The 27,269-nt window shown below is 38.1% G+C and overlaps 1 pseudogene; it reads left to right on the forward strand.

The window, feature by feature from the left end:
* The first annotated feature begins 2,678 nt into the window (after positions 1-2,678).
* On the forward strand, positions 2,679-27,269 carry LOC132366764 (60 kDa heat shock protein, mitochondrial-like; annotated as a pseudogene).

Consider the following 27,269-nt stretch of genomic DNA (forward strand, 5'->3'; position numbering starts at 1 on the left):
CAACAGTTATTTATCTTAGTTCAGAAAGTAAAATCCAGAATTATTGTGTATCTGTTATATAACTACAAGAAGACTAAAAATATTCTTACTTTTTTAAACACATGAGCATCAAACTTTGTTTTTTTGTAAAGAACTATTGATTTGCCAGTTGTGTTTCGAACACCTGTTCTGTGCAAGGTACTGTGCTGCTAGATAATGCATAAATGTATAAAGGAGTCAAGATTTAGTCCTTTCGTTCAAGGATCTCAAAGTCTTGTTATACAAGAGTTGTACGTATTTTATCTCTGCAAACATTTAGGTGTAAGGTGCTACTTCATCAAAACTAATTATGAACATAAATATGTATGAGAAAAGAAAATATTGAGGATTTGGAGTCATCTATGCATTCAGATGCACCAAGTCACAGCTTACCTCCATTGGTACAAATTATCGTAAATGAATAATGTTTTAGTTTGCTATTAAGTGCTCTGCTAGATCTAGAAGCTTTTTTTTTTAAGAAAAAAAGTAAAGATATTTCATTTTATATCCTGTTTTGAGAATAACCAGCTTTTGAAATTTTCTACTTTCCTTTGGTTCTTGGATGAATTACTATCATTTTGACTTTAAGAGCTGAATAGTAACTTCCGGTTTCGACTCTTCTGAGACACGCACTTTGTTCTGAGTAGTTGATGGCAGACAGCAGCATGTGTGACCTATTCTCACCTGAGATGAGGGAGCATAGTGCTGAAGGACCTTGTAGACAGCCAATCCTGGCAGAGCCATGAATGTGTATGAGAATTCGATTTATTATCTTTAAGCTAATTCCTCTGACATGCACTTTTAACATGTTCTACCCTATTGACTATAGAGGCTCTATGAAATATATATTCAACATGGATTTTATTTGAGGTTTAAACTAAAAGGGCTTCTTATTGTTTATCTTTTGGATTGCTCTTAAAATTTTATTGAGCCTTGTTTTTTTCCAGAAGATAGTTTTACTCATTTAGGAAAATTATTTTTCAAAGAACATAAAAAATTGTTATACCAAATGTATTCAGGAATAAATTTGTTTTTTTTTCTCTGTCAGGGACCAATCTATAACTTATGGAATTGTATGCTAAGTTTAATATGGAGAGGATATATTTTATGTAAAATTTGGCAAGACTATGGGCAATCATTATTAATTTGGACTTAATAAACATATTTTTATATTTGTTTTATTTGTATTTATACCTTCATCTCATATCCCAGTTCTGTGCACACAGTAAATGCTCAACAGATTTTGCTGAGTGAATTTAAAAAGTCTATTGTCATCCAATATATGAGGCACTAGGGTAAGTACCACAGCCCCTACTCTCAGAGATATTTTAATATTACTAATATATATATAAAAATATATATTTATATATCTATATATTATATCTATCTACATCTATATCTATATCTATATATACCTACACACACACTGGAGAGAAATCTTTTTTTTTTTTTTTTTTTTTTTTAAATATTTTATTTATTTATTTATTTATTTATGGCTGTGTTGGGTCTTCGTTTCTGTGCGAGGGCTTTCTCTAGTTGTGGCAAGTGGGGGCCATTCTTCATCGCGGTGCGCGGGCCTCTCACTATCGCGGCCTCTCTTGTTGCGGAGCACAGGCTCCAGACGCGCAGGCTCAGTAGTTGTGGCTCACGGGCTTAGTTGCTCCGTGGCATGTGGGATCTTCCCAGACCAGGGCTCGAACCCGTGTCCCCTGCATTGGCAGGCAGATTCTCAACCACTGCGCCACGAGGGAAGCCCTGGAGAGAAATCTTATAGCCCTTTCTCCTAGATAGTTTGAATTCTAATTTTATTATTAATTTAAAAATTATGAATAGATTAATGGTGTCAAGTCATAAATGTTCACATTTAAAATAACTATATACGTTGTATTATATTGATAATCTAAGAACTATTCATGCTGTAAAACTTTATGTATTCTGGCTTTTCTAAACTCAGAATTTCAGAATAGCTGATCTGAAATGAGCTGAAGTTTACACTTGAAGTGCTTTGAGAACAACTTCAAGACCAAAATTCAAATGACTTAGCAATCAAACTAAAGATACCATGTTGTGGAAGACCTGATAAATCAATTTAGGACAAACTTTCTCAAGCCTCTAAAAGCACATTTGCATATACAAAATCAATATAGTAATTAGAAATGAGTTTCACTCTTTAAAGCTAGCAGAAATTTAACCTTACCCCAAGTAAGTTTTGCCCATTATCGATTGGAAATTCATGAATTTGCAAGTAAACATTCTATTAAAAAAGAATCTTGCACTCAGTCTAGCCATCTTCCCATTTACTTCTAATTAGTGGGGTTTTATTTTGCTAGTATTCATGGTTATTGGAAATCCTATATTCAATAGGCATTTATTGAACACCTATGCATATCAGACACTGGGACCACAGTAGGAAAATATCAGAGTCTCTCCATTCATAAACCTTACATTCCAGTGAGGAGAGACAGATGATTAAAAGGAACAATTAAAAACAATTACACATACAGGTGGACGAAACGGTAAAAATCACGTACAGTGGTAACAACACTGGAAGCAGTGGTTGGCGAAGTGGTTTTACTCACTGTTGTGGACAGATTGTTTAGGGAAGACCTCTCTGAGAAGGTAATATTTCAAGAGATTCAAATGAAGTAAGGACAGTATCTATGCAGCTATCTGGAAAAGGAGTGTTCCAGGTTGAAGAAACCGCATGTGCAAAGGCCCTGATGTAAGAGTCTGACATTTTTAAAGAACTGTCAAAGGAGGTCAGTGTAGCTGGTGCACAATGAACTAGAGAGAGTGGTACAAGCTGAGGTCAGAGAGGTGATGTAGGGTCAGATCATATAGGGCCTCGTAGAACATAAAAAACTTCTAAACATTATTCTGGTGAAGTAAGCGGTATTTTATTAGGAAAGGGATATGATATGATTTAAACTGAAAGAATACCCTCACTCTTTTGTAAGAACTGACCCTGGATGCAGTGGTTGGAAGGGAGCAGGGGTGGAAATGGGAACATCACCAAGTAAGAGACTATTGTCACAATCCAGGCTAGAAATAAGGTACTTTGGATTATCGAGTTTAGAAGGAAGTGGTGAAAGCTGTCCTATTCCAAATATATCTTAAAGCAGAGCTAACAGATTTGCTGATGGGTTGGATAGACTTTGTGGGAAAATAAAGAAAAGGAGTCGAGAACTCCAAGGTTTGGGGTCTGAGCAAAAAAAAAGATGGCGTTACCATTTCCTGAGAGAGGTAACATTGGAAATGAAGAGCATATTTTGTGGAGAAGATCTAAAGCTAGTTTTAGATATGTTAACTTTGAGATGCGTATTATACGTGGACGTGGAGATGGCATATAGGGAATTGTATATATGAGTCTGGACTTGAGAGGAAAGAGCCAGGCTGGTGAGTAGTCGTGGCATTTTAGTAGTTCTTTATTTTAGTTAGGTGGTAGGGAGAAGAGGAGGGACCAGCAAATCTGGCAGAAAGGAGTAGCTTCTGGGGGAGAAATGTGGTATCTCTGAGGTCAAGCAAACGAAGTGTCAACAATGCTGAAGGTTTGAGTAAAATGACAACTGAGAATTGACTACTGGTTTTGACAAAATGTGAGTTCACTGGTGATTTTAACAAAGCAGTCTTTATACCTATCTAAAATAGCACCTCATCAGTCTCTGCCTCTTTATACTGACTTAGCCCCTTTTTTATATTTATAATTACTTGACAGTACACGTGCGGGTGTGCTATGTCTGTGATGTGTTTGTCTGTCTTCCTGAAACTAGATGACATGACCCTCGAGGGAGGGGAATTTGTCTTGTTCCCATTTGAATCTCCATGGTTAACAGCTGTTTGTTGAAAGAATGGGCTTACAATGCTAGCCCAGGTTAGTTTTTCTTATTTTCTCAACAGTTGAAATAAGCATTTCAAGGGGGTTTGGGGTGGGAGGATTAAGTGAATGTGGTCAAAAGGTACAGATGTCCAGAAATAAGATAAATAACCTCTGGGGATGTAATGTAAAACATGGTGACTATAGTTAGTAACACTGTATCATATATTTGAAAGTTGCTAAGAGAGTAGATCTTAAAAGTTCTCATCACAAGGGAAAAAATTGTAACTATGTGAGGTGGTAGATTTTAACTAATCTTATGATGGTAATCATTTTGCATTTGTAGAGAAAAATAGAAATTCATGTTTAGATTTTTTTTTGAATTACAAAAATCAACTTTAATAGAGTAAAAAGAATTGGCTCAGACCTCCAGGATGAGAAATGGGATGGGAATTCAGGAGTTCCGTTTTCGTGTGAGGTGTGTCTCTCACATGTCCCCATTGTAAGAATAATTACGTGTGTAAATCCAGGGGAGGGCACAGTGTTACTCATAGCTCCTCTTTCTTCAAATACACAAAGAGTTCTATTGTTTGAAACATTTGAATTATTCCCTAGTGATAAATTAGGCCGGACATTAGCAATTTTCAGGGAGGAAGTGGGTAGAATTTGGGTGATGGTTGTTTAGAAGCAGACCCTCAAAAGATATTCCCTCTCTCTTTCAGGGTGTCCCTGATGTCCAGCCCACAGAAGTGTAAACAGTCAGGGAAATTGTGCTAGATAGGCTTTCAGGTGCCTGTCCTGCCCACTCCTGTCTTAGATAAAATGCCCCAGCCACGGCACCTGCTGAGCGATCATCAATTCACAGGTTCAACTGCTGTCCTCACAGAGGACTGGACCAGGCTGGGTGAATATCTAACTAGAGAACATCTAAGGACCAGTGACCTTAACTTCCCAAAACTAATTTGCAAAGTAAGCTAGGCTAAACAGATACTCTCTTGGAAGAACATGACTTAAAAATTCAGAGGAAAGTTGGGGGTGGTTGTTTGAATGAAAGGTCTTGCAGACTGGAACTGAGGTGGCCACCAGCAAATGATTCATGTGCAAGGTGGGTAAACAGATGAAGCCATTCAGGCCAGAGGGACCATCGTTCAGATTCAGCAGGGGTGAAGGGAGGAGAGAGAGACAGAGACAAAGAGATTCCTAAATCTGTTTTCCTTTTTGTTCTAAGGCCTGGTTGTTTAAATTTTTTCTGGATTTATGAGACCCCTCAATATCTTGACAACAAGTCCTGTTTTCTAGAGCTGGTTTGAGATTTATGTTCCTTACAAACCCCAAAACGCCTCACTGAATGATAGGAAGGGTAGAAAAGAGCAGCTAAGATTGTGACTTCATGCCCTCTGTGGGTTTTCAAAAGTTGACACCTTCCGATTGTGATGGTTCCTTTTCTTCATTCAAAAAATGACTATAAGATGCCCCCATCCTTGCCCATCCCAGTTGTTTCTATAGCACAGTCAATGCCAAAAATAAAAAGAGTGAAAAAAGTATATGCGGGGGAGGGGTGGATAGGGGAGGGGGAGAGAGAGAGACAGAGACAGAGGCAGAGACTGACTCTGCCTGAAGAGTCTTGGTAAGTTGGAAGCTATTTAATTGAATATGCTCTATGCCTGTTTCCATGTCACATTCAGGCAGGTCATAAGCTATGCTGCAGTCAAAATGTAAAGACCTCAGTAACTTAACACAGTCTGACGTTCTCTGCAGGCTTGGGCCACCCTCCAGGGCAGTCCTCCTCCGTGTGCTGGCTCAGCATTCCAGCCTGCTTCAGTCCATCAGAAGCACCCACATCAGCATTTCACAGTCACCCAGCAGGAGAGGAGAGCCCTGGGGAGCTGAGGTCCAGCAATCAGGTGCCTCTGCCCGGAAGTGGCACTCACAAATGACTACACTCACAGTTCATTGACCGGAACTCATTTGGCCACACCTTATTTCAAAGGGGGCACAGGTATGTGATCCTCCCACATGTTCAAAATCAGAAGGAGGCCAAATATTTATAAAGGGTAGTAATGCCAGTCAGCAGTTCTAAATAATCTAACCCACGTGGGACTTCCGTGCTACCGTTTGATAGCTGGTGACTAGGACAAACATCTCAGTTCTTTTTTTTACATGCCAAGATACTCCTGCGTGCCTGTGGCTACGGATCTGCTTCTTGTATTGAACCTTTCCTATTCTGCCACATGGCCTCCACTGGACTGAATCGGTTAAACTCCACTTGGCTCGATTTTGATCTTACTCCATTTTCCCTAGGGCCTGCGGTCCTACACCCAATCCTGGTATCACTACCACTTCTTGTAATCTTGCCAGCTCCCTCTTAGGCCAAGGCTTGGTTTCTCTCTCACTCTCAATACTCTAGTGCCTTTGTAGATGGGTATTGTTGGGCAATCACTGACAGTTGTTAATACTATACAAACCGGACTGGAAAAAAATGCCCTCTTAATGTGTCTTAGCTACAAATAGAAGCATTACCTTCTTTTCTAATTTTCAAAGATGTGAGCAGATTATTTAAAAATATGAATGTATCTATATATAGATATACAGTATATATAGAGCTGATTTTTTTGAGTCACTTCCTTTTATAAGAAGTTAGTATCACCAGTTTAACAATATGCAAACTTATTATACTGCGTAAATGCCGAGTGATTTCTGTGAATGCCACATTTTGGTACTATTTTGACACAACAAATTGTTTTTCTTCTTACTTTATTAGTCCTGCAATATGATGAGTAGCCTTTTGTGTCAACCTGACTAGGCTACAATACCCAGTTATTTAACCAAACACTAGTCCAGGTCGCGCTGTGAAGGTATTTTGTAGATGTGGTAACATCTACAATCAATTGACTTTGAGGGGATTACCCTTGGTAACTCATGTGCAAGGATGGGCCTCATGCAATCAGCTGAAGGCCTGAAGAGCAAAAGCTGAGGTTTCCTGGAGAAGAAAGAATTCTACTTCATGACTGTAGGGTCAACTCCTGCCTGTTTCAAGCCAGCCAGTCTGCCCTACTGATTTCAGACTCAACAGCTTGCAACCTGTGTGAGCCAGTTCTTTATACAAATCTCGTAATATACACATACACACGTAAAGATACATATATATGTATCTCCTACTGGTTCTCTTTCAAACCTTGACTGATACCTACAACATATATACTTTTTCTAATTCAAGGTCAGTAGTTATTCTAAATATCATGAAAGAATGTCTCTTTCTGTATCTATATCTCTCAGTCTCTCTGTCAATCTGTCTCTTTCTCACACATGTGGATGCACACACACACACACACACACACACACACACAACACATCACATAGGACCAAATTATATATGTATTAAAAGGTAAAGTTTCTGATTTAATTCTGTAGGGTAAAAATTCATTTTGTTTCTCTCACTCATGGCCTAAGTGAAGAATTTCTATTAGCAACTTCCCAGGTAATTCTAATGGATAGGCAGTATCTAAGGTTGGGGTGCCTAGCTGTAGAGCCTGAGATGAAGATTCATATAAAAGTGATTTATTAAAGAATGTTCCAAGGAATAACCACAGAAAAGTATGTCAAGTGACAGGGAAGGGAAGGAAGCCAGGCAAGAGACTGGTGTCAAGCAAAGACCCAGGGGTGGTAACTTGGTTCAGTCCTGCAGGGGACCTCTGCAGACTTATAAGTCACACCTCCAAGCTGTCCCCATCAGGGACCAGAGAGCTGAGTATTTTACCCAGTAGTCACTGGTGGCACTGCAAATTCCTAGGCCCCTTCGGCTCTCTCTGTACTGAGGCAAAGGCGAGGGAAGTCTGAGAACATCACTCCAACGGAGATGCAGGTGAAAACATGCAGGTAGCTGTTGTGCACGAAAATAGAAAAGGTTTGGAGAAGATATGGGTGGGCACTGAGAACATCTGCTACTCAGGATTGAAAGCCACTAGGATAGAAGCATGGTGCAAGGAAAACAACCACACCTCATTGAGGGTATGCAGATTTAACAATTATATCTTTTCTCATGTCACTTCAAATTAGTCTCCTCTCCACAATGGACTTACCATCTTAGAAGTAAGTATGATGTGATTTCATGGGCAGATGGTCTCACTCCTTTCCCATTTGCAATCCCCAAATAGCACCCCTTCTATTGTATGAAGTTCTTAAGTCTCAGAATATAGCATTTAGTCCCTCTATGGATAGACTAATGTGAAAATATTCCTAAGACAGGAAATACATTGACTCAACTTAGAACTGAAAATTGTCCTAAGTGTTTGTGGCTAGGTTCTCTGTCCAACCTAGGAAGGAATTGGGTGTATGCTGAATGTTTTATCTGTTCAGAAGCCTCATCTCAAACCTGATTCAACCCTATGATTTTACATGAATCATGGGGGCATAGTTCCATGGATCAAGATTGGATGCATGATACCCTCTTCCCCTATAAGATTCCTTTCTTTGGAGAATTAGATTCAGTCTTTCTCTGGAAGATAGATGAAATTTACACTAAGGCATTTTCAGCAGCCATATTACTCTACCTTATAGATCAGAAAAGCAGAGAAAGTGTTTAGAGAAAGAATTATGAATCAAACATGCAGAGAAGAGCAGAGATGAAAGACAGAAGAAAGACTGCTAATATTCCATTTCCTGATTCCACTATGTTCCTGAGGCCCGGCTGCATGATGGCTCTTGGGCACCACGAGACCCCATGCATTCTTTTTTTTTTTTTTTTCCAAGTAGTCATTTATTTATTTATTTATTTTTAACTTTTTATTTTATATTGGCGTATAGCCGATTAACAATGTTGATAGTTTCAGATGCACAGCAAAGCCATTCATATACATATACATGTCCCCAGTGCATTCTTATCATTCATTCCTGTTTTGCACTGAAGTTGTGCTGAAGTTCAGTTACATGCAACCAAAGAGTAATAAATAACAAGGGGAAACAAAGAGTAACACATTTTCTCAGCTATCAGCTCTGCCTGGGAGAAATCCTGGGTAGAGTTCGGGGAGGTCCCTTATCTCTAGGCATCTGGCTGCATGTGGGGTGACCTAGAGGCTAAGGTGGTGAAATGCATAGCCCTGGAGACATAAGAAGGCTTTCCAGAGGTTACCCAGGTAGGAATATTTTTAGAGGTCCATCTTCCAGATCCTCAAAGTTCATACTTAGTCTTTCTTAAAACTAATCTGTTAGAGTGTCTCCTGGGACCTACCACTTCTTTTCCATATCTCTCTTCGCAGACCCTTCTGTCTTCCCCTCACTCATCTGAAATCAGTATGGTGTGTTATCCCAAGGAGTTTCTGGGGTGCCAAACAAAGAAAATTTGAGAAGTGACACTGGGAGAATCACAAGATGGTAAAGCTAGAAAAGCATCAGCAAAAACATTGGAGAGAAAAGTGCCCTTTCTTATCTAGGGGGAAGTCTGATGGCTAGGATACTGCAACTTTATCTATCTCCCCCAAACCACGTATTACTTATATATCTTAGAATTCAGAAGCGAAGTGATAGTGGGAATGCATATTTATATGTTTATTGTGATTGAAAAACTCAGGGTTTTTTTTTTTCCCCTCACAGAAAAGCTTAATTTAGATTATTGGTTTCACAATTAAGAACCGGCTTTGCCAGTTAATTCTTTGGCATATATTTTTCCTCTAAATTAAATAAGTTTAATGGTCTGCTCTAATGTTTTGATGAAAAATATTTAACACACAAATGCAATATACAATTTTCTAGAACTTATAATCATGTTTAACTATTAAGCCTTCAATATAAAACTTTAGCTAACAACTAAAAATATAATTTTTAAAAATTATTTTAGGAGATACTCGAGCAAAAACAGTGAATACCTCTAGATTAGCAAAATATATTCACCCAGACTAAAGCACTATGACCAAGAGAAGCCAACCAAACCCATCTTTTCTTTTCATACTCTTGAATACCTCATGATCCTAAGACTGAAACACTTTGATTAATTAGCCAAAGCCCCAAGGAATAAAAGCATAAACTAATTTTTTGTTTTGATATGTGAGAGAGAAGAGAGAATGCAAGTATACTAGGTCTGAAAGGTGATAGTTTTTAATACTCAAGGGAAAAGATACAAAAGTAATGAACTTGACTTGTTTTATAATTCTGCATAATATTCATATAGAACTTTTATAGTACTCTACAGTTAAAATAGTTCCTATATATTTATTTCACTTTATTCTCATACTATTTTAGTGGATATTTTTATCTTAAGTCATCTAAAAGCAAAGACTGAGATGGTGATTCTTTTCAAATGATTTATTGAAAAAGTGCCCTCAGGAGAAGGGGGCATGAGGGAAGCGGGACAGAATGGGAAATACAAACTAAGCAAGAAGGAGGTTTCAACGGAGCTTCATGTCATTAAGCTTCAGTCTATTCCCACTGAAAAGCTTTGAGCACAAACTGCACCACAGAGTTGGACCCCGTTGTTGCAAGAGGTTGACCTATTGTACCCGTCAGGCATTGGTCAAGATCTCCGGGGACACGTGGAGGTTCCTGTAGGACCAATACTCTGGGGGCAGTTCTCTGGAGAAGGGAGTCATTGTCAATCAGTACTCATAGCAGGTAGGGGATGGGTGCTCTGGTTGGTCAAGAGGATCTGGGGGGAGCACCAACATCTCCAGTTTTCTATTTTAGAAATAAGGAAACCCAGGCTCAGAATGGTCAAGTATCTTGCTCCAGGGTTCTACAGGAGTAAATGATGGCGTTATGGCATAAGTTCAGGGCTTTTGACAACAAAGCCAGACAGTGAATTTCAGATCTTTCCCATGTCCAGTGTATACAATCTATGGACTTAAACAATCTGATATGAAGTCAGACTCTGACATTTATTAGCTATGTCCCTGGGTATATAGCCTTCAGATATATGACCTTAGGCAGGTTACTTAGCAGTTATGAGTCTCAACTTCTTTTTTTTTTTTTTTAAAGAGCTCCTGACTTATTTATTTATTTGTTTATTGGCTGTGTTGGGTCTTCGTTTCTGTGCGAGGACTTTCTCTAGTTGTGGCAAGTGGGGGCCACTCTTCATCGCGGTGCATGGGCCTTTCACTGTCGCGGCCTCTCTTGTTGCGGAGCACAGGCTCCAGACGCGCAGGCTCAGTAATTGTGGCTCACGGGCCTAGTTGCTCCGCGGCATGTGGGATCTTCCCAGACCAGGGCTCGAACCCGTGTCCCCTGCATTGGCAGGCAGATTCTCAACCACTGCGCCACCAGGGAAGCCCGAGTCTCAACTTCTTAACCTGAAAAATGTGAACAATAATAATTACCATGGTATTCTGAGGATTTTTTTTTTTAAAGTATGAAGCACCTGTCATTGTGCCTTACATAGTGTATATGCTCCACAATATCCATTTCCTTTCCTTTTCTCTTTTACTTATGAGTAGACACATTAAAGTAATATAGGAACTATATTGGATAACACATAAATAATGTATTGGATAACACACAAGTATATACACATCACTAAGCGGGAACATTGTCAAAATGATTAGATTTTCTAGAAAATTTTTCTAGTCCAAGTTGCTACCACAAAAGCTTTAAAATTGACCACTACAACTTGATGATCACTTTCTTCCTCTGTTTGAGTCTGTATAATTTTTAAAAATCTATTGATGTATAACATACTAACAGATAAGTGGAAAAGTGTACAGTTTAATGAATTATTGTAAAGTAAATACACCTGTGTAGCCAGGACAGATGCAAGAAATAGAACATTACCAGCAGCCCAGAAAAACCACTCTCCATCTTGGACCCCTTCCCAATTATTAATCCCTTCCTTCTTCCTAAAGGTAACCAATCTTAGGGTTTATAAAACCATGGATAAGTTCTTTGCCAGTTTAAAGTTTATGCAAACGGAATCAAACAATATTAGCACGATGTTTCTGCCTTCTTTCACTCAACTTACCTGTTTTTTGTGTGTGTAACAGTGTTTTTAAAATTTTCATTGCTTAATAGTATTACCATGTATGTATACTTATTTAAATATTTTATTGTTGATGAATATTTTGGTTATTGCCAGTTTTGGGCTATTAGCAATAATGCTGCAGTGAATATTACTGAACTTTTCATTTGGTGCACATGTGTGCATTTCTTTGGGGTATAAAAGATAGCAGTTAAATTGTGGGATTATGAAGTATGTTTATGACTAACTTGAGTAAATACTGATAAACAGCTTTGCAAAGTGCAATAACAATTTACACTCTGCTCCCCAGCAATTTATAGTAGCTCATGTTGCTCCATATTCTCACCAACTCTTGATTTTTTTCTGTTTTTCGTTTTTGCTTTTACCATTTTCGTGGCATACCACTACACAACTACGAAAGTTATGTTTTTACCTTCCATTTCCCTGATATCTAATGATGTTGAGCACCTTTTCATGTGACTTTTCAAGTCTTTTGCCATGTTGCCATCACCTTGTCTTTTTCTTACTGATTTTTAGAACCTCTCTCTATATTTTGAATATCACTCTTCTGTTGGTTGTATCTTCTCTCTCTCTGTAACTTACTTTTTGCTCTCTTGATGGTGTCTTTTGATAAAGAGAAATTCTTAATTTGGGGTAGTCCAATTTTGTCAATCTTTTCCCTGATGGTCAGCATATTTTATGTTTTCAGAAATCTTTGTTTATCCCACAGTTATAAAGATATTCTTTGTTATCTTCTAGATACTTTCTTCTTTTACATTTCACATTTTGTTCTATACCCCTCTAGAATTGACTTTTATTTGTTGTGTGAGATGGTAGTTGAGCTTTGTTTTCTCCATATGGATATACAACTAACAGAACACTATTTATTGAAAAGACTGCCCTTTTGCCACTGTTATGCAGTGCCACATTAGACATAAATCAAGTATTCATATTCATTCAGGTCTGTTTCTGCACACCGTATTCTGATCCATTAGTCTATTCATCTGTCCTTGCACTGATACCGCACTTTTTTGTTGTAGCTCTTTTGACATTGAATTAGAAATTCAAAATTATTTTGACATTGAATAGAACAGGTTGCCCCTATTTGTTTCTTTTCAAGTTTGCCTTGGTTATTTGCATTTCAATATATATTTCTACAAAAATCCACGGAAACTTTAATTAGGATTGCACTCAATTTTTAGATTAATTTTTGTTAAAATCTTTATAATATTTAGTCCTCCAGTCCATGAACGTGGTATAATTCTTCATTTATCTAGGAATTTAATTTCTGTCAGTCAGTATGGCTTAATATTTTTGGGGAAGAGACATTGTACATATATCCTTAGATTTAAAAAAACTAGATGTTTGAAAATTTTTGGTAACCATGTGTATTTTAAAGGAAGAATTAACTGACTTGGAATTTGACTCTGATTTTCTGTGAAAGCCAAAGTCTTCAGGCTGATGTTCATCTGCATACAGGCATAAGGTAATACGGCTAGGTGAATGTGCCAATTTCCTGGGATATATTATTTTAATTTTCTAGTAATAACTTTGATGAATTACAATTCAGTATTAATTCAACACTTTGAAAGGTCTTCAGAAAAATGGCTATTGGAATAATAATACTTCACATATTCGGTCTATTATATTCAATGTATTTTAAGTCAGAATATATTCAGGTAATAAATTGTGTCTAGAATTTAGTGTAGGGAAGATAGTCATTTTTGTAATTAACTGATATACCACGTATATTAGTCAGGAAACAGGTAGCAAACTTAATTTGAGTACTTTGAAGAAAGTTTAATAAGGAAACTCTTTTTTTTCCCCCTCGGCAATGAAAACATGGAATCGTAACCACTGGACCTCCAAGGAATTCCCAGGAAACTCTTTACAGTGGTGTAGGCAGTATGTGTGTTCTAGTGTAAAGACAGCAACAGAAAGCATTATTACCACTCTTATACCTAAAAAGACAAAAAGAGAGTGGGCTCCCTGAAGGTTCTCTGACCAGAGCAGGCACACAGCCAGCTCACATAAGCCCCACAGGCATGGAGTTCTTCTTGCTCATTTTCTCCATCCAGTAGTCCTATGGGCCTGACCCCATCAAAAGCCAAATATCAAAAGAACAGTTGATGCAGTTTACACATTCCAGCTTCCAGGAGATACAGCCCAAAGCAAGAAAGATGCAGAATGGCTCCAAAGCGCCAAACAGGAGACATCATATTACTTTTATAAATCCAGAAAAACTTTAAAACCCTGTTTTCTTTGACTTCCAGGAAGCTAAACTTCAAACAATTTCATTAACAATAATACCTCTAGACCTTTAACATATCTTTTCCCCTTCTGCTGTGTAGTGCATGCTGTTGGTGTCCCACTAAATTTGCCTTTATCCATTTGTATCCATCACCCTGTTGCTAGATTGTTGACTAATAATAATTCACCATTGTCCCTTTTCCAGAGAGTTGCTCTCAGCCAACAGGGAACTTCTTTCCCAGAAGGCTGACTCCCCCCATCCCTTCCCTCAAGAAGTCGACCAGTGACAGATTGACACAGCAGTACAGTGGCTGGTCCACTTGCCATAAAGTGGAACTAATTCTGTGGTGAAATTTGTGCTTTGAAATTTTCCCCAAGGGATCAGACTGAAGCTAGTGTCTAACTAGGACTACATTCTTTGTTAGTCTGTTCCACTCCCTTATCCTGTTTCCCTCCCTCTCCTCTCCTGAGAGAACTTCCTCAATAAATCACTGGAACAAGAATCCCTGTCTTGGGAGATCAGCTCGGTGCTTTGTGACCACCTAGAGGGGTGGGATAGGGAGGGTGGGAGGGAGGGAGACACAAGAGGGAAGAGATATGGGGATATATGTATATGTATAACTGATTCACTTTGTTATAAAACAGAAACTAACACACCATTGTAAAGCAATTATACTCCAATAAAGATGTTAAAAAATAATAATAATAAATTTTTTAAAAAATCAATGAATATGTGAATGAATGAAGGGCTGAGTGAATGAATGAAGATGGTATAGCTACAGCTTTGTTGCAGTAGACACCACCAGTGGGATACAACCTCCAAGCAATACAGGGAGGAAAGAATCTCAGAATGGGACCTGAGATGGACTAATCCAATATAAAATGGGTACTAATGTATCATCTTTACCTGTCAACATCCCTAGGCTGGAAAAGTCCTCATTATAATGATTACTCAAGAGGTGCTTTCAATGTCCTTGCAGGAAGACAAACAACTTGAACCCAGTCTTTGACCAAAGACCTGTGACCCAGTTTAGAAAATAATATTCCAGTGTGTTTATACTTACTGATGAGGCTGTCATCATTTTTTCAATTTTCCTCACAGTGGTCTAAGATTAATGAGCTAAACATTTTACATCTTGATGTGAAAGAAACTCATATGTATAAACTATTACTGTCATGTTTATAATCCAGAATGATTTGATGAAGTAGTACATTTAGATACCTAAATGATAATGAAGAGTTTGTGTTGAGTTTTTAATTTATTTGGTTGATTTGTTAAATTTTAAATTAATTTGAGTTTAAAAAAAAAAAGAATGCCTGTCTTAGGCTCTACCTCTAAGATACCTGGCCAAGTTTGTTCTGTAATATGATACATATGTGTACCATTTTATATGCTTATGAGGGCTTTGGTGGTATCTTTGATCCTTTATTTTAAAATAGCTAGCATTCATTAAGCACTGAAAAATAGACTGGCACTTTAATAAGCACTTTACATGCATTTTATAATTGTATCATCTCAGCAAACCAAAAAGGAACAGTCATAATTCTCATCTTATAAATGAGGATATACTTAAAGATTAAGGTATATCCTGAGGACACACAGATAGTAAATGGCAAAGCTGATATTCAAAACTAATCTTTTCAACTCAAAAAACCAAGCTCCTAACCACTAAAATATATAGTCCACTTATTAAATTTTTTTTAAAAATCTAATGTTTATTGACAACTCACTAATCACTTTACCCAAATTATGTAATTAAACTCATAATATTCTGTAAGGTGGATACTGAAATTATCCTCATTTATAAAAGAGGGAAACTGAGTAATAGGCAATATATAAAAGATACAACCTGAAAATAAAGTTTCTCATCTCCGGATGAGGGCCTCTTTCCTCAGCACCTCACCTAGAGGCATGTGGATGGCCTATATTACCATATCACATAAGATACAGTCTTTTCCACAATGATTGTAATTGTATGCCTTTCCCACTAAATACTCAAAGGGCAAATAATTATTTCTGTATTTCTAGCACTTCCTACAATGCTGGGCACATAGTAGGTGTTCACTAATTTCACATAAATGAATGACTAAAAGAATGAATATGTTCACTCTTGAAGAGAATTCCCTCTTGTCTTAGTTCAGGCTGCTACAACAGAATACTATAGACTGGCTGGGTTAAACAACAATTATTTCTCACAGTTCTGGAGGCTGGGAAGTCCAAGTTCAAGGTGCTAGCAGATCCAGTGTCTGGTGAGGGACTGCTTCCTGGTTTGCAGATGGTTGTCATTATATCCTCACGTGATAGAGAGCAAAGACAGGGAGCAAGCTCTACTGTGTCATCTTATAAAGGCACTGATCTCATTCATGAGGGCTCCACCATCCTGACCTAATTACCTCCCAAAGACCCCACCTCCTAATATCATCACATTGGGGCTTAGGATTTCAACATTTAAATTTTGGAAGACACAAACATTCAGTACATAACAACTCTTTTAAAAATTATATTAGAATCTACTGTTGAGTTCCTGTTGCTCAGCCATTTTGGCAGGAAAAACTCTCTTTTCAGCTTTTTTGCTTTTCTCTTTTGAGAGTCACTCTTCTCTAAACTCTGACTTCACATATTCCTATTTAACACTACTGATAAAAAAAAAAAAAAGAATCAGTGACTGTTAGGACTGGATTAGAATCATAAAAATTTTCTTGTCTAAACTCTCATATTACAAACAGGGAAGGTGAGATGTGGAGAAGCTGAGTTCACCATGTCACAAAGTAGCTGGTCAGCAAGCCAGCCTGGGCCTTGTGCAGTGCTGATTCTGTTGGTCTAGGTTGCATCCTTACACAAACAGTGAAATGTATATGTGTGTATGTATATCTACATATTTACATGCATATATATTTATATTTATACCTCCATCATCTGTGATGGCCATTTTTAGCCTATATCATTTAAAAGCAATAATAAAAACTACCAATTATCATGTCTTAGTCTAGGTCCAGCATTATGTTGAGAGTTCTACATACTTAATCTCATTCAGTCATCCAAACAGAAAGACATATTGTTATATTTCCCTGTTAGAGATAAAGAAATTGAGGCATGAAGGAGTTGAGCAGTTCACCCAAGTGATGTGATTTTGTCTTGTCGTTTTTGTTGTTGAAGTGTAGTTGATCTACAGCATTATGTTAATTTCAGGTGTACAGCATAGTGATTCAGTATTTTTGCAGATTATTCTCCATAATAGGTTATTACAAGATAATGGCTATAATCCCCTGTGCTATACTGTATATCCTTGTTGCTTATTTTTACCCAGGTGGTGGTTTGGAATCACAGTTTTGACTCCAGAGCCTTCCAATCTTTAATACTAAGTAGAATTTGTTCCAACTTTTACCATCCATGAAACTTCTGATAAAAGAGAAACATTTCTATTGCTTAGCAAAAGAGTCTTTAAAAACAAAGAAATTTCAGGTTTAACTTTTCTCCTTCTCTCACTGAAAACCACCAATGGCATAACATACTTCGATGCAGTTTTCATATCAGCAGCGAATTTAAAAAGAACAAATATTATGCATAAAAACAAAAATCACTGAAATTTACTCACTTAATAACAAAAAAATAATACTTTTAGTATAGTGCAGCTCTTACTATTTTTAATCAAAGAAATTTTACTTATTTTGTATCTCTAGCACAGTTCTTTTTCTAATACAAGCACTTTTTAAATTTAAAATAAAGTAGGATCATTTTTAGTTCATGAGAAATAGAATGTAAGAAAACAAAGAAATTGGTTCAGTGAAAATTATCATCAACATACATGTTTAATATTGTTGAAAGATTATAAGTGTGAAGAGTAAAAAATGTTTAATAAAAAAATCTTCCCAAGTATTGCATACTTTATTTACAGATTGTTGCCCTGATTAGGAATCATGCAGTATTACCATCTATGTTTCCTGAAGGGAGAGGCAAAAGCATATGTCTATTTGCCAAAAGGCATCAAGACATTCTAATTATATATTTAGATGTAAAAATGAAATTAGTATGTGACTCCGTCTTTAATTCACACTTTTCTCTGAGAAAATATTACCATTTTTCTTCAGCTAAGGCCTAAGCAGAATATATGCAATTAAATGTATTATTTGAATTTGGTTGCTCTGAAGCAACTCTTCTGAAAACAAGCACCATATCTCAATTTTTTTTTACAAACTGTATTGAAGGGAATGGAAACCGTTCAGTGGGTAGAAATATATTTTTGTGTAATAGAGAGCTCAACAGTGGTGCCCCCTATCCTTTGGAAAACTGAATAAACGTGGCCTGCTTTCTACTCGTAGGTCTAGTAGTAGTTCAAAGCTCTCTCTAAAATTTGTGTGTGTCTTTGCTGTGTTTTCTCAAAAGTTCTATGCCTCTGAGCTCCTACCCATGTGTACTGTTCTAGTCTCTGCCATGTCAGACCCTGATGTGAATATCCCCTTTTTCACGCTTTCCTCAAAATTTCAGTCTCAGTCAGCATTTTGTGATTTTGTGAACATAATATTGAATATTTGAGGGGTTGTGAGGGAGGACCATTTCACACAATCCACAACAGTCTCCCATCTTGCTTCTTCCTTTTGTTTCTTCCCTTCCATTCTATTAGATTCCAAAGCCTGGATGCCTCGTTTGTTTCTCCTTCTATGTCATAGCCCCCTTTCTCCAATGGAGCAGCCCTACCAGATCGCTCTGCCTTCCAGATCACCACCTAGAATTCCAGTGAGCAAGTGTTCTCAATTTTTTAACAAAAGGTATAAATCCTCTAAATTCTTTTCAGTAAATGCCCCTTTATTTTTTTATTTAAATCAACTCCAAAATAAGACACTATCTGAGTAGAGAAAAGTATATCAAACATATCTAAATTTATTTAATAATGTAAAAGTCACAGAGATAGTATTATTGAATTAAAAAAAAAAACAGAGCTCAGCCTTAACCATGCCTTAAAAAATGTCTAACAACTATGGTTAATTTTATATAAAGAGAGAGAAAAAACTTTAAATAAACAGGGATAATAATTAAGGTTTGGAAGATTCTCTGGCCTGTGGAGTGAGTAGGTAATAATAACTGACTACTTTCATAGGCAGGTGGGATGAAACATACTTGGCAAGATCAAGTTTCTTTTTTCAGAGATTAATAAATAAATTTGGAGAGAAAAAAGCATAAAACAAGCATCCATGCAGCCAACACCAAGCACAAGAAATAAATCATCACATACATATACGATGGAAGCCTCCCATGAACTCTCCCTTATTTCACACCTCTGAATTTGATCTCACTCTTTGGAATGTTTTATATTTCTACTACATATACATGAATTCCATAAATATATGTACTAGTGTTATTTTGCATATTAAAAAAATATAGAAATGCTATTATACTCTATATATTCTTTAGCAGCTTGCTTTTCAATATTGTTTCTAAGATTCACTCATGTTCATACATTTAGTTTTAATTTTTTCATTTTAACTACTGTATAGTCTTTTTTGTATGAACAAATAAATGTTTATCTAGAATCCCACTAACAGACATTTAATTTTCTTCTTTTTTTTCTTTTTCTGTTAAAACCAATGCTGCTATGAGCATTTTGGTAAGCTTCTCTTTGTATACATGTGTGAATAGTGTATATCTAGTAGTAGAATCACTGGGTTAAAAGGTATGCACGTCTTCAATTTTCTTTGATATTCCAAATTGCTTGTTAATGTGGTTGAACCAATTTCCACTCTGCCAGGATTATATGATCTTCATTAATACTTTTAATTTTACCCAATGAGAGGCATGTGAAACTGTATCTCCTTGTGTTTTCAAGTTGCATTTTTCTGAATAAATGTGAAGTTTAGCATCTTTCAGTATGTTTATTGGCTATCTGGTTTCCCTGTGGGTAAAATTTTTGTCATATCTCTGGTGGTTTTGTACCATGTCAACTTGGCTAGGTTAGACCTATGTTTCCCAGAATCCCTTTCTCTGTATGGTTCCAGTTTAGAGTTGGCCAAACTGAAAGTTGTATGAGATTTGGAAGGTAGAAGTGAAGCAGTGGGCATCTTGCTTTGAAGTTTATTATGATTTTTTTTTTTTTTTTGAATAGTATGAGTCATGTCCACTGGCTGTTTTTTTTTTTTTTTTTTTTTTTTTGGCTGTGTTGGGTCTTCGTTTCTGCACGAGGGTTTTCTCCAGTTGTGGCAAGCGGGGGTCACTCTTCATCGTGGTGCGCGGGCCTCTCACTATTGCAGCCTCTCTTGTTGCGGAGCACAGGCTCCAGACGCGCAGGCTCAGTAGTTGTGGCTCACGGGCCTAGTTGCTCCGCGGCATGTGGGATCCTCCCAGACCAAGGCTCAAACCCGTGTCCCCTGCATTAGCAGGCAGATTCTCAACCACTGCGCCACCAGGGAAGCCCCCTATTATGATTTTTGACGTGGTGAGAAATAGATGCAGAGATGTCCGTGGTTTCCACCTTGTCCTTTCTTTTCCCCACTATATTTAGCTCCTCTTCATGATCGCTAGCCCTGATCATCAGTCGTGGTCCTAAGCTCCCCACCGGATCCAGAAGCAGTGGCCTTCCATAGGCCTCTCCACTAACATCCCTTTGTGTTCTCACTTCAGCAAATGGGAGCACCTGGCTTCAGGAGCGCTGGTTAGTGACTTGTCTCTGATTCTTCAGTTTCTTCCTTTGGATTTTTGTTTTCCAGATTCCCCTACAGTTGTGTAAGTTCTTATTACTCTAATAAGCTTCTCAGGCAAAACAAAACTATAAAAACTGGAAGCAATCAGAAAGTCATGAGGACCTAACAGGCTAAGATCTGAGAGAGAAGAGAGGGACTGAAATTAGCCCAACATCTGGCATAGCTTTTTTGCCAAATATTAAGCATCTATCCAGATTCTAAGATGAGTATAATAGAAGCAGAGTAGAGGGTAAACCAGGTGAAAGGTGGCCAAGAGGCCGAGAAACTAAGCAAAGCTTTAGGCAGTCTCATGGTGCCGAGGTGGAGAGAGAGGGAAGGAGAAAAAAATTAAGAGTATGAAGGTTTCCAAGGAGAAGGGGCCCTGGTACAGACTTTAGCTTTTAATTGGATGACTGAATGGGTGCGCTTTATGAGTGATTGCTCACAATAATAGAACAGAATTTACAAAACTGAAGCCCAGGTTTGTACAGACTGTATAAAGATAATCTGCCCCACATGTCTTTAAAGAGGAACACAAGCAAAATTAAATCCTTTAGAGAGAAAGATATCATCATTCTGGTCCTTACATTATTTCTAGAAATTTTCATGTAAAATATCCTGCATTCAATAAAACTACTGTATATTCAACTAAAATACTGTATAAAAATAAAATTTATACCAAGAAATACATTCTAATGAGCAGAAACCAATAGATTAAAAAAAAAAACAGTAGAAACAAACACACAGGAAATACATATAGTATTGGAGTTTACTTACAGGGGCTTTAAAACAACTGTGATTAAGATATTTAGGAAAATGGAAGAAAAGAATTTTACCAGAAAGTTAAAATTCACAAAAAGAAATCTAGGAAAAATTTAGAACTAAAATATAAAATAATTAAATCTGAAGACTCGGTAGATGAGTTTAAAGCTGATTAACATGGATGAAGGAGGATTGGCAAACTGAAGCACCAAGAGAAAAAATATGGCAAAACATAGATAAGAGACACATGAAGACATAGTGAAAAGTTATAACATATATGCAATTGATCTCCGTTAGGAGAAGAGAGAAAATTGGGGAAGAATCAATATTTGAAGAGATAAAGGCTGAAATTTTTGCAAAAGTGATGAAACATCTATAGCCACATATTTAAGAATCACAACAGATCCAGAGCAAGATAAGTACAAAGAATATCACATGTGGAAGCATCATAGTAAATTTCCTGAAAATCAAAGGGAAAAAATTCTTAAAATCAGCTAATAAAAATGCCAAAAGATATTTTAAAATATAATTTAACAAGTTGAGCCTAAGAGTTACAAAGAAATGCAAAGGACCAAAAACAGCCAAGACATTCTTGAAGGGGAAAACCTCTTGAGGATTTTGAGTGTAGAAAAACATTTTAAAAACAGGACATAAAAAAATGTTGATAAGTAGCATTACATTAAAATGCTGTTCATCAATAGATACCTTTAAGAGAGTGACACAAAGAATGGAAGAAGATATTTGCTGACAAATATGACTCGTAAGAAAAATAAAGACAAATGAATAGAAAAATGGATGAGAGATGTTAACTGGTGCTTTAAAAGTTTAGACTAACCAAGTGACCATTGCACATATGAAAATGTTCACCACATTAATCATCAGGGAAATTCAAATTGTAATTATGAGGTTCCTCTACACTCACCAGAATGGTTTAAATTTATAAAGTATCATAAAGCTTTGTTATGGAGAGATGTGGCATAACTGGATTTATCATACATGGTTGGAAAAGGATTGGTATAAGGACTTTGGAAAAGAATTTAGCATTATGTCTTAACCTTGAATGTACATATTCCTGAAGACCAGCAATTTCCCGTCAATAGAATGCATTAAAAGACCTTTTCGGGCTTCCCTGGTGGCGCAGTGGTTGAGAATCTGCCTGCTAATGCAGGGGACACGGGTTCGAGCCCTGGTCTGGGAAGATCCCACATGCCACGGAGCAGCTGGGCCCGTGAGCCACAACTGCTGAGCCTGCGCGTCTGGAGCCTGTGCCCCGCAACGGGAGGGGCCGCGATAGTGAGAGGCCCGCGCACCGCGATGAAGAGCGGTCCCCGCACCGCGATGAAAGAGTGGCCCCCGCTTGCCGCAACTAGAGAAAGCCCTCGCACGAACCGAAGACCCAGCACAGCCAAAAATAAATAAATAAATAAATAAATAAATAAATAAATAAAGTAGCTATAAAATTAAAAACAAAACAAAAAAAAAGACCTTTTCAAAAATATTCTTGACTATTTTATTTTGTATTAGCCAATAGAAACAACCCAAATGTCTATTAAACTCAGAATGGGCAGTATGTTTTAAAATTCATTTTATTGAAGTATAGTTGATTTACAATGTTGTCTTAATTTCTGCTGCACAGCAAAGTGATTCAGTTATGCATATATATATTCTTTCTCATATTCTTTTCCATTATGGTTTATTACAGGATATTGAATATAGGTCCCTGTGCTATACAGTAAGACTTTGCTGTTTATCTATTCTGTATATAATAGTTTGCATCTGCTAATCCCAAACTCCCGGTCCACCCCTCCCACCTTCCCCTTGGCAACCGTGAGTCTGTCTGTGAGTTTGTTTCGTAGATAGGTTCATTTGTGTCATATTTTAGATTCCACATATAAGTGAGATCATATGGTATTTATCTTTTGCTGTCTGGCTTACTTCACTTAGTATGGTAACTTCTAGGTCCATCCGTGTTGCTGCAAATGGCATTATTTCATTCTTTTTTATGGCTGAGTAATATTCTAGTGTGTGTGTGTGTGTGTGTGTGTGTGTGTGTATCTATCTCACATCTTCTTTAACCAGAATGGGTAAAATTCAATATATTCATACAACAAAATACTTCATAGCAATGAACAAGAATGAACCCTACCTAAATAATAACTCTAAAAAGAAAATACAGACTTCTGCTCAAGACGGATGTGCCGTGGAGAGCAGGGGTGGGAGGAGGGGAAATAACAAGACCTCACTGTCCCCTCTGCCATGCAACATAATGTGGCAGCACCATTTAAGTACATTCTGAAACCAACAGGCCTGAGTGTTTAAAAAAGCCTCCTCAGGGGCTTCCCTGGTGGCGCAGTGGTTGGGAGTCTGCCTGCCAATGCAGGGGACACGGGTTCGAGCCCTGGTCTGGGAAGATCCCACATGCCGCGGAGCAGCTGGGCCCGTGAGCCACAACTACTGAGCCTGCGCGTCTGGAGCCTGTGCTCCGCAACGAGAGAGGCCGCGACAGTGAGAGGCCCGCGCACCGCGATGAAGAGTGGCCCCCGCTTGCCGCAACTGGGGAGAGCCCTCGCACAGAAACGAAGACCCAACACAGCCATAAATAAATAAATAAATAAAATTTTAAAAAATTAAAAAAATAAAAAAGCCTCCTCAGAACTTCCCTGGTGGTCCAATGGCTAAGACTCCGAGCTCCCAATGCAGGGGGCCCAGGTTCGATCCCTGGTCAGGGAACTAGATCCCACATGCCGCAACTAAGAGCCCGCATGCGGCAGTGAAGATCCTGCTTGCTGCAACTAAGACCCGGCACAGCTAAATAAATAAATAAAATAAAATAAAATAAAATAAAATAAATATTTAAAAAAATAAAAAGGCTCCTCAAATGTTGATTGGGGCTGGATGATTAAGAAGCGGAAGCGGGGGAAGTGCACCCAGCAACTCCCTAAGGCTCTCCTAGCGGCTTCCACGCCACAACGTGGCAGGACAGACGCGAGCCCCGCCGTTTTCCCTCGGTGGCTCGGAGGGCAACGCTGAGGGAGGTTCATCTTGAGGTCGCAACTGTGAGTAATGGTGGGCAATGTGAAAAATACGGTATTAAATTTAAAAAGTATCTGTCTGTGGGCAGTCTTTCTTCCAGCACCTGAAATCTGGCCTCAAGTGGGAGCTGGCCCTTCTGGAACGTGGGCAGGGCTTTGCGAAAGAGTGGGTGGGGTAGGGGAATTCTGCTTCTACGTGAGTTTGTAGAAAATGGGAAAGAGTGGTGCCTTTGCCCTAACAACAAGAAAGTTCTAGATAAACTATAGAATCATAATTTTTCTTAAACCCATCCTAGAGCTGAGATTTTAGGATAGCCAGGTAGCCTGAAATCTGAGGAAAGATAGATCCTTTAAGGAGAGACAGTAGGTCAGTGAGGCTGCTGCTTTCTGATTTAGTTCTAGATGCTCCAAGAGAGCATCAGGGGGTTCCTTAGGCAGAAAGCCATATAAGTGTTAATTGGCTCCAGGCAAGCTCCCTTCTTTCAAAATTTGAGATTGCTCCAAATTTTTGTTTTTCATCTCTGTTCAAAAGACAGTTAAAAATTTTTTTTCTTCAGAATTTATAATTGTTCCAAGTAGAAGGCTTAGTTCAATGCAAGCAACCCCATCACTATTAGAAACTTGCAATTACATTTTTATCTCGATTTTTATCAAATAACTTTATTAAAGTTTCTTGCTATCTTACAGACTTCTTAACATACATTTAATATTTAAAATATACAATGCATAATGTTTGAGAAGAACAATTATAGTTTCTCCTTTTTAATCTTTCTGTATGCCTTAGTGTTTTATTTCATTTTTATATTAAGTTGGCGAGAACCTCTGGAAAAAAACGTAAAAATAATCACTGAAAGCACATGTTCTTGTCTTATTCCTGATCTTAAAAAAAAATTCCGCCCTCACCCACTGCCGACGGCCTGTCTTGTCGCCTGCACGCCGTGCCACTGCCTCACAGATTACCCGCCGTCCTTCACCAGATTAGGCCAGTGTCCAGGGCCCTGGCTCCTCATCTCACTCGGGCTTATGCCAAAGATGTAAAATCTGGTGCAGATGCCCGACCTTAAGGCTTCAAGGTGTAGATCTTTTAGCCGATGCTGTAGCCATTACTATGGGGTCAAAGGGAAGAACAATGATTACTGAGTTGGGGAAGTCCCAAAGTGACAAAAGATGGACTGTTGCAAAGTCCATTGACTTAAAAGATAAATATAAAAATGTTGGCACTAAACTTGTTCAAGATGTTGCCAATAACACAAACGTAGAGGCTGGGGATGGCACCACTACTGCTATTGTACTGGCACGCTCTATTGCCAAGGAAGGCTTCGAGAAGGTTAGCAAAGGTGCTAATCCAGTGGAAATCAGGAGAGGTGTGATGTTAGCTGTTGATGCTGTAATTGCTGAACTTAAGAAGCAGTCTAAACCTGTGACAACCCCAAAAGAGATCGTCCAGATTGCTACGATTTCTGCAAATGGAGACAAAGTAATTGGCAACATCATTTCTGATGTGATGAAAAAGGCTGGAAGAAAGGGCGTTATCACAGGAAAGGATGGGAAAACACTGAATGATGAACTAGAAATTATTGAAGGCATGAAGGTTGATAGAGGGTATATCTCTCCATGCTTTATTAATACATCAAAAGGTCAGAAATGTGAATTCCAAGTTGCCTATGTTCTTTTGAGTGAAAAGAAAATTTCTAGTGTCCAGTCCATTGTTCCTGCTCTTGAAATTGCCAACGCTCACCGTAAGCCCTTGGTCATAATTGCTGAAGATGTGGATGGAGAAGCTCTAAGTACACTTGTTTTGAATAGGCTGAAAGTTGGTCTTCAGGCTGTAGTAGTCAAAGCTCCAGGTTTTGGTGACAATAGAAAGAACCAGCTTAAGGACATGGCTATTGCTACTGGTGGTGCAGTATTTGGAGAAGAAGGGCTAACTCTAAATCTTGAAGATGTTCAGCCTCATGACTTAGGAAAAGTTGGAGAGGTCATTGTGACCAAAGATGATGCCATGCTGTTGAAAGCATAAGGTGACAAGGCTCAAATTGAAAAGCGTATTCAAGAAATCCTCGAGCAGTTGGATATCACAAGTAGCGAATATGGAAAGGAAAAACTGAATGAACGTCTGGCAAAACCCTCAGATGGTGTTGCTGTGCTAAAGTTTGGTGGGACAAGTGATGTTGAAGTGAATGAAAAGAAAGACAGAGTTACAGATGCCCTTAATGCTGCACGAGCTGCTGTTGAAGAAGGCATTGTTTTGGGAGGGGGCTGTGTCCTGCTTCGGTGCCTTCCAGCCTTGGATTCAATAACTCCAGCTAATGAAGATCAAAAAACTGGTATAGAAATTATTTTAAAAACACTCCAAATTCCTGCAATGACCATTGCTAAGGATGCAGGTATTGAAGGATCACTGATAGTTGAGAAAATTTTGCAGAGTTCTTCAGAAGTTGGTTATGATGCTATGCTTGGAGATTTTGGGAATATGGTGGAAAAAGGAATCATTGATCCAACTAAGGTTGAAAGAACTGCATTACTGGATGTTGCTGGAGTGGCCTCTCTGTTAACTACAGCAGAAGTTGTAGTTACAGAAATTCCTAAAGAAGAGAAGGATCCTGGAATGGGCAGAATGGGTGGAATGGGAAGTGGTATGGGAGGTGGCATGTTCTAATTCCTAGAATATGGCTTTACCATTATTAATGAGCTGTGAGAGGAAGCTCAAGGCAGCGTTCCTCACCAATAACTTTAAGAGAGGTCTATTGAAGGAGATGACTGAGAAAAGGCTGGCTGATGT

Source organism: Balaenoptera ricei, chromosome 5, assembly GCF_028023285.1.
Source record: "Balaenoptera ricei isolate mBalRic1 chromosome 5, mBalRic1.hap2, whole genome shotgun sequence".
NCBI classification, from domain to species: Eukaryota; Metazoa; Chordata; class Mammalia; order Artiodactyla; family Balaenopteridae; genus Balaenoptera; species Balaenoptera ricei.